The sequence below is a fragment of the Pipra filicauda genome, unplaced genomic scaffold (genome assembly GCF_003945595.2).
Source record: "Pipra filicauda isolate LSUMZ 115617 unplaced genomic scaffold, ASM394559v2 scaffold283_size971201_pilon, whole genome shotgun sequence".
NCBI classification, from domain to species: Eukaryota; Metazoa; Chordata; class Aves; order Passeriformes; family Pipridae; genus Pipra; species Pipra filicauda.
In genome coordinates, this window is record NW_024104402.1 from 880,300 (window position 1) to 888,738 (window position 8,439).

Genomic DNA, 8,439 nt, shown 5'->3' on the forward strand with positions numbered 1-8,439 from the left:
AGCAAGATTGCTGTTTGAAGAAATGTGTGTGACTGGATTTGTCATGGGAAGGAAAAGAGGAGGAATCCCAATCCCCCCGAAATCTGGGCTTTTCTTAAAACAAATTAGAAAATAAAATTTTTACTACCTCACCCTGCAACTATGAATTCCTTTTTAGCAGGATCTTATTTTATCTTTCACAGCTTAACAAGAGTTTTAAATAATTTATTTTCTGCTTTTGACTGCTTAAGTTTCCTGCCTTGCTAAGCCTGCTCTAATCTATGAAAACAGGTGGCTTCCTCTTTGTAGACTGGACCTCCCTCCCTCAGGCTGAGCATTAATAAACTAGCCATGCACATTTCCAGTACTACATGAAGCAATCTGATCTCATTAGATCTTACTTGGCAGTTTCCAAACAAGCCAATTTAATGCAACAGCAAAAGAGGTTCAGGCTGTGCTTGGCAATTTCTCTTGCCCATCATCACTCATGCATTTCTTCCTGGGTTTCCGATTCCTGCTTGTCTGCTCCTCATTAACACCCCTAGCAAGGGGCCCACCTAAGTTTAATCTAAGCTGTCTGCAAGGTAGTTCCTGATGTATGTTTTTCCATGTGTAAGGTCAAGATGTGAAGGCCAAGAAAGCTGAGGTACTTTCTATCAATATGATAGTGAGCATCATATTTGTGGTCCCAAGGCTGTTTATTTTAAGCAATGACCATCTTGTCTGCTGTGTGGATCTCTACACTATGTGGATCTTACCTGTTATTAACATGGGTAGTAAATTCCCATTGAGCATTTGAATGATGGGGAAATGAGTACACTGGGGATGCTCTCAGGTGTTGAAAAAAGTTTCAAAGAAATAAAGTGTTATATGTCAAAAATTGTAGCTCAATAAGAGGAAATAGTTAAATCTGTTCCTCTCTGTGTTTGCTTAGTTATTCAATCAGCTTGCTGGTCAGTTTGTACAAAGAATTAAAAGGAGACCTACAGGTACTTATGGACCCAGAAAAGGGACTTTGTTTAAGAATACTATGTGCTTTGGACAGGAAAAAAGGCTTGTAGAGAGAATACGCAGACTCTTTGGAGGAGGTTTTCATGTCCATTAATGTAGTCATTAATCACTTGTGTCACAATCAATATGTATCTGGAGTGCAAAAGGTCAGAAAACATTGGTTGAAATGTCAACCTGTCAAGCAGTAAATTCGGATACGTCAGTGTCCCTCGGCCAGGCAAAGGTCTGAACGTGGTATCAGCCATGACACAGGCGGAGGTGAGGACACTACAGTGCCAATATTAAATGAGAAGTAGTGCAGAGTAGGCAGAAGCAGGGTTTCTTCTACTGTGTTGGGAGCCCTTCTTTGGCATCTCTGGTCCACTTGGCAGAAATACTCACTATGTTTCTGAGTATTTTAATGACCATAAAAACAAAACTCTTACCTTTTTTTTAAATTGTAACAAAAATTCTGTTATATCTTGACAAGTACTGGGAATATTTATCCAGAGAAGCAAACTCTGCTAAATAAGATTTTTTATTTTTTTCTTATTTATTTTTTTTTTAATTTTAGGAAAGTAAAATGGGAATGGATTGGATTAGGGGATGCTGTATTTGGGTCAGACTTTAAACAGGGGTCAAACATTAGGTGTGAAATTGCACAGGGTTAGCAAAATGCTATGGGAAAACCTGGGCTAAGGACAGACTGGAAAAGAGATGAAATCTTGGCAAAACTGCAGGTCAGAATTACTGATCTTTCAGTTCAAAGACAAACTCTGAAAGACAAAATAAAAGCAATTTGTGGGTCAAACCAAAATGAAGTATTGTCTTCTCAGCGAAACACAAAAGCAGTAAAAAAACTCCAGTCAAATTCAGTTGGCATTAAATATCTTTTCAATCTGAAAAAAATTATCATATTTCCATTTAAAATGTACTTTTCCCCTGAAAGTTAAAGGAACCATCTATTACTTCAAATGAAAAAAAAATTGGCCCACAAATTTTTTTCTTCCAAAAAATCAACGTATTATCCAACTGAATTTGGTTTGTCAACCCAAATGAGAAGAGCCGGACAGTTGAGCCAGCAGGAGACATATATGGTTCAAGTAGGAGCAGGCTGGTTCTTTCCTGCTGTACACTAAATCTCTGAGCAGCTCTGAAGCTCAGTATTCATTGAACAAAATCACCAGGAAAAACAAGCTAGTGTTTTGGAAAGGTAGTCTTTTCTCATTAGGAGTTTTATCTAATGAGCCAATCTTCATGTGAACAGCCAATGCTAAGATTAGGGCATGTATGAAATCTTGATAATCTAAATTATTTTGGTAGCATAGTAAATTCTACCTGATTATTAACTTTAACTTTAGGCAGAGGACGTTTTCTTCCTTGAGGTACTTGCTTCAGCTTTACATTACTGTACTGGGTTATATTTTTGTAGTCACAGAATTTCATGAAGCAGTAAGAGAGGAAAATGGGAAGTGCAAAACAAATTGTAGTGTTGTTAGTGATGTGATGAGTACTATTTATTTATATTTTGTGTTTTGTTTTTTTTCCCAATGGAACACTTCCTTATCAGATCTCATGTACCAGGAAGTAAAAATTAATTATAAATTATAAATTATGAAAATAAAAATACGGAGGAAATATCATTATTCCTACTAGGAAATGAATTAGATAATTCAGGATACACAGAAACCTATGTCTGAGCCAGAGTTTTAACTGTGACTTGTTAAAGGATGGCCAGCCAGCCTTTCTTGATTATACCACGCCTCTGGCACAGCTTTCCCTTTAAATAAACTGCTAGATTAAACTTCAATAGTACTATTTTTGTGAGGTGTTTTGTTTTGTTTTTTAATTCATTGCTAAATAGTAGGCACTCACAAAACTAGGAGATGTCAGAATTAAGATTGTTTATGCACCTTAATTCCTCTCATGTCTGATTTATGAGACAATCTTTGGTTTGTGTCATCACATACTTGTAATGGGGTTTCTGTCTCATGCTGTGTGTTCTGCACTATGCTCAGTTATTGAGTATTTTATCTTTTCCTTCTTGTTTACTGTATAAACTCTGACCTTATTTACTGAAAGCTCTTCCACCCATGCTCTGCAGATTGATATTTTCTCATGGGCTTGTTGGTAGCATGAGTCACTAGTGTATCAGGAATGATTCATTAGTATTGACTGCTCTTTTGTGGTGCTACAGGGAGGTAAGACGGTATTCCTCCACTTGAACAGAGGGAAGGATGAAGCATAAAAAGTGTCTTTCCATTAACACAGTGTGTTCAGTCTGAGGAGCTGGGAACCTGAGATTTTACTGTAGTACTACGTAGCACTTCAGACCTTGGGATATAACAGCCCCAGGGGTAAGTGCCCAGGAAATGAGGATGAAACAAATTCTGATCACCTTAGAAAATACTGGTTATGTGATTTGTTCAGCATTTCCAAGAAGAGATAAAAGAAAGATACAGTTTTCTATCATGGCATTTAATTTCTTAAACCAAGAAGCCTCTTGTAGCTTCTGCATCAGAGACTTTGAAGACAACAGTCCTCTTTACTCTATGGTGTTTATTCATTCCTAGGACTGTTGTGTGGCCCAAATAAGATTCATTGCAGTGGAAACTTTGGAGAAGACTGTGCCATGTTCCTTTCTCTTCCATTTCTAATTTTCTCAAGTCCTCTGTCTCCTTATGGTGCCTCCTTTTCTTCCTTAAGAGTGAGGGCCGATGCTTCAAATACAGTCTTTCCCTGCTTTAAAGAGCAAGCTTTCTTCTGTTCCTTAAAATTGAGGCACTTTTCATATTCAAAGAAGGAGAAAGGTCTCCATATCACATCCTGAAAAGGGCACCAGTGTTTTCATGAGATTCTGAGCAAAATGCTTGAGGAATGACATTCAAGACTTACTCTTTCCTTCCTAGTTTTAGGTAAGGCATAAAAATTGTTTGATATTATAGCACCGACCTTTTAGATGCCAAAGAGAGTTACTGGAGTTGTCCTGAAGGTCTTTCCAAGTTCCAAAAAGATATTCGGATAAAAAGCCCTGTCTATCCTGACCCATGACCGAGCAATGGGGAAAGAAGAATATCAGTGCCTAAAGATCCTAATCCATCTGTAAGAAAGAAATACAGTGTAGAAGGCTTACAAAAAATTGCTTCACTCTCTCGCTTGAAAAACAGTAGCATAATGGAAATATTTCCCTAGAATGAGAGTGAACTCCTTTCTCTTCAAGCAGAATTTTCTTTTTGTCTTTGCAACTACAAAGCACTATGTTTTGGTTTTTTTCCCCCCAGAAATGTTTCACAAGTTGCTCATGGATTTTGAGTTACTCTTTTATCAAAGGTAGAAATGACTCAATTTTGGAACTACCTGTTGAACTCCCACATGGTCAATACACTAAGCCCTCATTTCTTAACATTCTGTTGCCACTTCCATCTTTTCCTGAGTACATCTCTGTGACCTGCAAAGGTAGTAACTGAGAAGCAAGTGAGTAGTTAGCAAGAGAGATCTTGAAATAGGACACTTCTCCAGAGAATTCTACTACACAAGTGTCCAGTCTCTTCGAACACTTTTCCTCTTTTGTCCCGCCAAGAGCAATATTTTTTGAAGTACCCTTTCGTCACCCCTTCCCCAAATCTTTGTAAGTATCAGATGTTACCAATGCAGAGTGAAAGTATTCCTTTCAACTGTGCCATCTGATGAAACTGACCCTTAGAAGATGAAGGGATGTATTGACTGATGTAAGACCTTGATTTTACTTGGTCAGTCGTCCTGTCAATTGGAAAAGAACACAAGCTTCCGGCGGAAGAAAGGATGACAACCAGAAGTGCCCTCCCGCGTCAGTCAGGCCCATCACTTGAGGTAGGGACTGGGCTCTTCAGTGCACCCCAGTGCCTCTTCTTCTGCTTATGGAACAATCCTGCAGGAAGTGGAGACCCTCATATTTGTCTCTCATGCTGTCCTTCTATACACAGTTTAGAGCTTTCTGTGTAGTGCACTTTCCTCAAAGCTTGATACTCAAACCTCTCCTGAAAGCCCCTCCTATCAACTAGACCTATCCATACCCTTCTTTGTCCTTCCCAGAGAAGTCCTTTATGAGTATATACCCTTATGGCAACAGCTTTACGTTGAGTAGCAGTCTCCTTTTCTTTTCCTCCTTTTATTGTAGTTATTTATAAGCTCAGATGGACTTAACCCAATAACATTTCTGCTGTTTCATTCTACAAAAGAAGAAAAAAATTGCATTAAAGTCTCAGGGAAAGTATCTTTATTTCCCAAATCAATTCCCATCACAGATCTTGGTGAGAACTGGATTTAGTTTGCACTTCTGTAATCTGCAATAAAGACTTTAAGTAGTGTAGCAGCATTTTGCTTTGAAACTGGAAATCTATTGCTTGGCCTCACTTGTTTATATTTCATTGTATTTCATTCTATTCATACGTAATTCTTTCTAAAGCATTATATAGTCTATAGTGGTAATCTATGTTTTTTTCTTTAGTGCATCTCCTTTTCTATGATCTGTGATTGCTTATTCTTTTGTTGTTTGTTTGTTGGTTTTAAATTGCCATAAAAATGCCCCAGTTCATCCTTTGGCAGCTCTGTAGAAAATTCTGCTTTTTATATGGCTCTGTCAGAGTGGGGTCTTGAAGTCATTGATCTGGAGCATCACACAGAGTAATTTCTTTATTTCAATAGCCTAGTGAAGGTCTGCTTATTAGATGTCTATCAGCCTTAAGAGGCTGTTACCTCTTCCAGCTAAAACTCCAGTGATGGCTGAGCCACTCTACTGATTTCAGTGAGGTTCAAGTAAAATGCAAAAAAGCCTGAGTCTGGTTTCCCCTCACTGGGCTGCAGTAATTGTGCTGGGAGAACAGGAATAAGAAGCAGAAGTTATTTAGTTTTGGCACTGCTTTGCTATGGCTTGGAATATACATCACAAAGTGAACAAGTTCAATTACCAGTTTTATATAGCAGAGATTGAGTCACTTATGCATCAATTTAGTCCTTTCCAGGGCAAAAATATTCTCTAAAATGAAGAGGGCAGAACATGTCATGTATCACCTGTAAAATTGCGGGGAGAAAAATTCAAGGCTCATCCTGTAACTTTTAAAGGTCTATTACAAATATTGTAACTTAAAAGATTTGAAATAAAAAATAATTGCCTTCTTGCCCAGCTTCAACAGACTGCGTTTTAAAAACCTTTATTTCTGAATTCAGGAGTCTATTAATCATGAAAGAGTAAGCTTTTCAAAGAGTTCTGATTTATGTTCCATAAATTTCTATACAGTAAATGTTTGGTTCAATTTCAAATTGGGGAAATGACTTGAACATAGTATTATCAAAGGACATTTCAATCCTTTATGAACAACATGGAGGAAGCAAGGGAGTAAATCTCTCTGGAATTTTACTTCTTATATAAGTTGTTTAAGTTTAATGTAAACATTTGTGGACCTCAGTGCGCAAAAAGGAATGGAGACAGGGAAATTCACCCTTCAGTCTCATCATGAAATATTCTGATTTACAGCCATAAATTGCAAAGACATTGAAGCAGCATTTTCAAAGACCTCTTTGTGCATTGCATTTTCATGTTTAGCTGATGACTGAGCGTGGCAGAGCCAATGTGACACTTGTCAGGAATGGGGTCTGGTCAGGACCTATCTCTCCTTGCTGCCTCATGTGGGCCTTATATTTAGACCAAAGAGTTAGGCATCCATTTTCTGACCCAGACAATACTTAATTTGTACTATACAAAAAAAGCAATTGAAAGAACCCTATTCTAGAAAATTGAGTGGTCAGGGTATTTGGGTTTTGGGAATGGCAGAGGGGCAGGGATGAGGGATAAAATTCCTTCCAGTTATATCACACAGCTGAGATTAACTATGGGCTATATATATGTATGAATTCAAGGTAAGCAGTGAAGTTCTGAGTATACATCCATCCTCCTTGTGTTTTGTGAAGAAAAAATAGATGGCAGAGACATCTATTTCCAGAGGAATCTTCATCTCTACTTTCCCCCCCTAATGCAGTGAGTTCTCTCTGGGACCCAAAGCAGGAGATCTAAACATCTGAAGAGACAGGATTTTTCAGATGCTTCCTTGTCCCTGGTGTGACTAATGATTCACCAAAACTTCAGGGATTTGGCAGTGAAGTTTGGGCCACTAGTACTGCACTAGGAATCTAGCTGCAGTGTCTTTTGACTCAACACCTTTTATTATCAATGAACTGGAACATGCAGAGATGAAGACAGGTATTGAGGTTGAAGGAAAACCACAACAGCTTTGCTTAGCTTACCTGCAGGGTTATGTTGGGAGTCAGATTAATTTAAATTGGGAAGAGGGCATATTCTCCCATTGCTTGAGCTAGAACAGGCCCTGCAGGCGCTGGGGAAAAATCCTACTAACTAGGTGCCTCTCTCCAAGGCCCAGTGTTCTCAGGTCTTATTCCTTCTGGTAACAGTAATATACCCATTCCACTGAAGAGTTTAGAAGTAGGAATGGTGATAGGGAAACATTTCAAAATGAGAAAATTAAATACGGATTTTTGATTACATTTCCAAAAATATTTCTGTGGGATTAATGGATAAGGACTGGGGGAAAAACAAAACAGTCGATAGCCTCTACTATTTATAAAATGAAATATTTGAAACAAATCTTCTTTTCAAGAAGTGAGGTCCTGGAGTACTGTGTAAAGAGTACTTAGTGTACTCTGAAGTGTGTAAATCTAAAATTACGATGCTGAATTTACATACCAGTATAAATATACAGTGTTGTGTCTTGGATAGGATGGGGACATCATTACAGTATGGCAGTATGTCTCTGAGGACACTTGATAATGGTAATAGATAAATAAAATAGGGCTGTGCATGTCCAGCATCATCAATACATGTCGTCATGTCATGCCACTTCAATGAGTGTAGCTCTTTATATATGCATCAAAGAGAGCAAAAAATGTTTAACTTGCTTCAGTGAGCTGTAAGCAGAAAGAGAATAGATGAGAGTTGAGGGTTTGGAATTCACTGCATCATATCTCATTCAGGAAATCTTCTGAATTATTTATTACATTTTTCTTTTATTTTTTCATTTTTGGACTCACCACATTTGTGTTAGCCAGCCATAGTCTTCTGAGGTTATCTGTGCTAATTAACAAGTGGCTTCTAACCATTATGTTAGTTCAAAGTGGGGTGTGCCCTTTTTGTCTGAGATTGTCCACAGCCAGTATGGAGTGATTAATGTGGATTCCTGCTGCACAGAATGGCTTGACAACAATGCCTCCTTTCTGTTGTCTCCTAAGCAGGTATAAAGGCAACAAAGACCTTTGGTTAATGAAAGGAACCAAATTCAAATATGTCACTTAGAGGTGTTCACATCTGCCTCTTTCGACCAGACCCAGGAGGCTGCCTGTCTCCCTCCCCCTCTTGGGATTTCATACATTTTTACTGAAGATTAACTTCAAAAAGGGCTTGTGCTGTTTCATCCAGAGGGT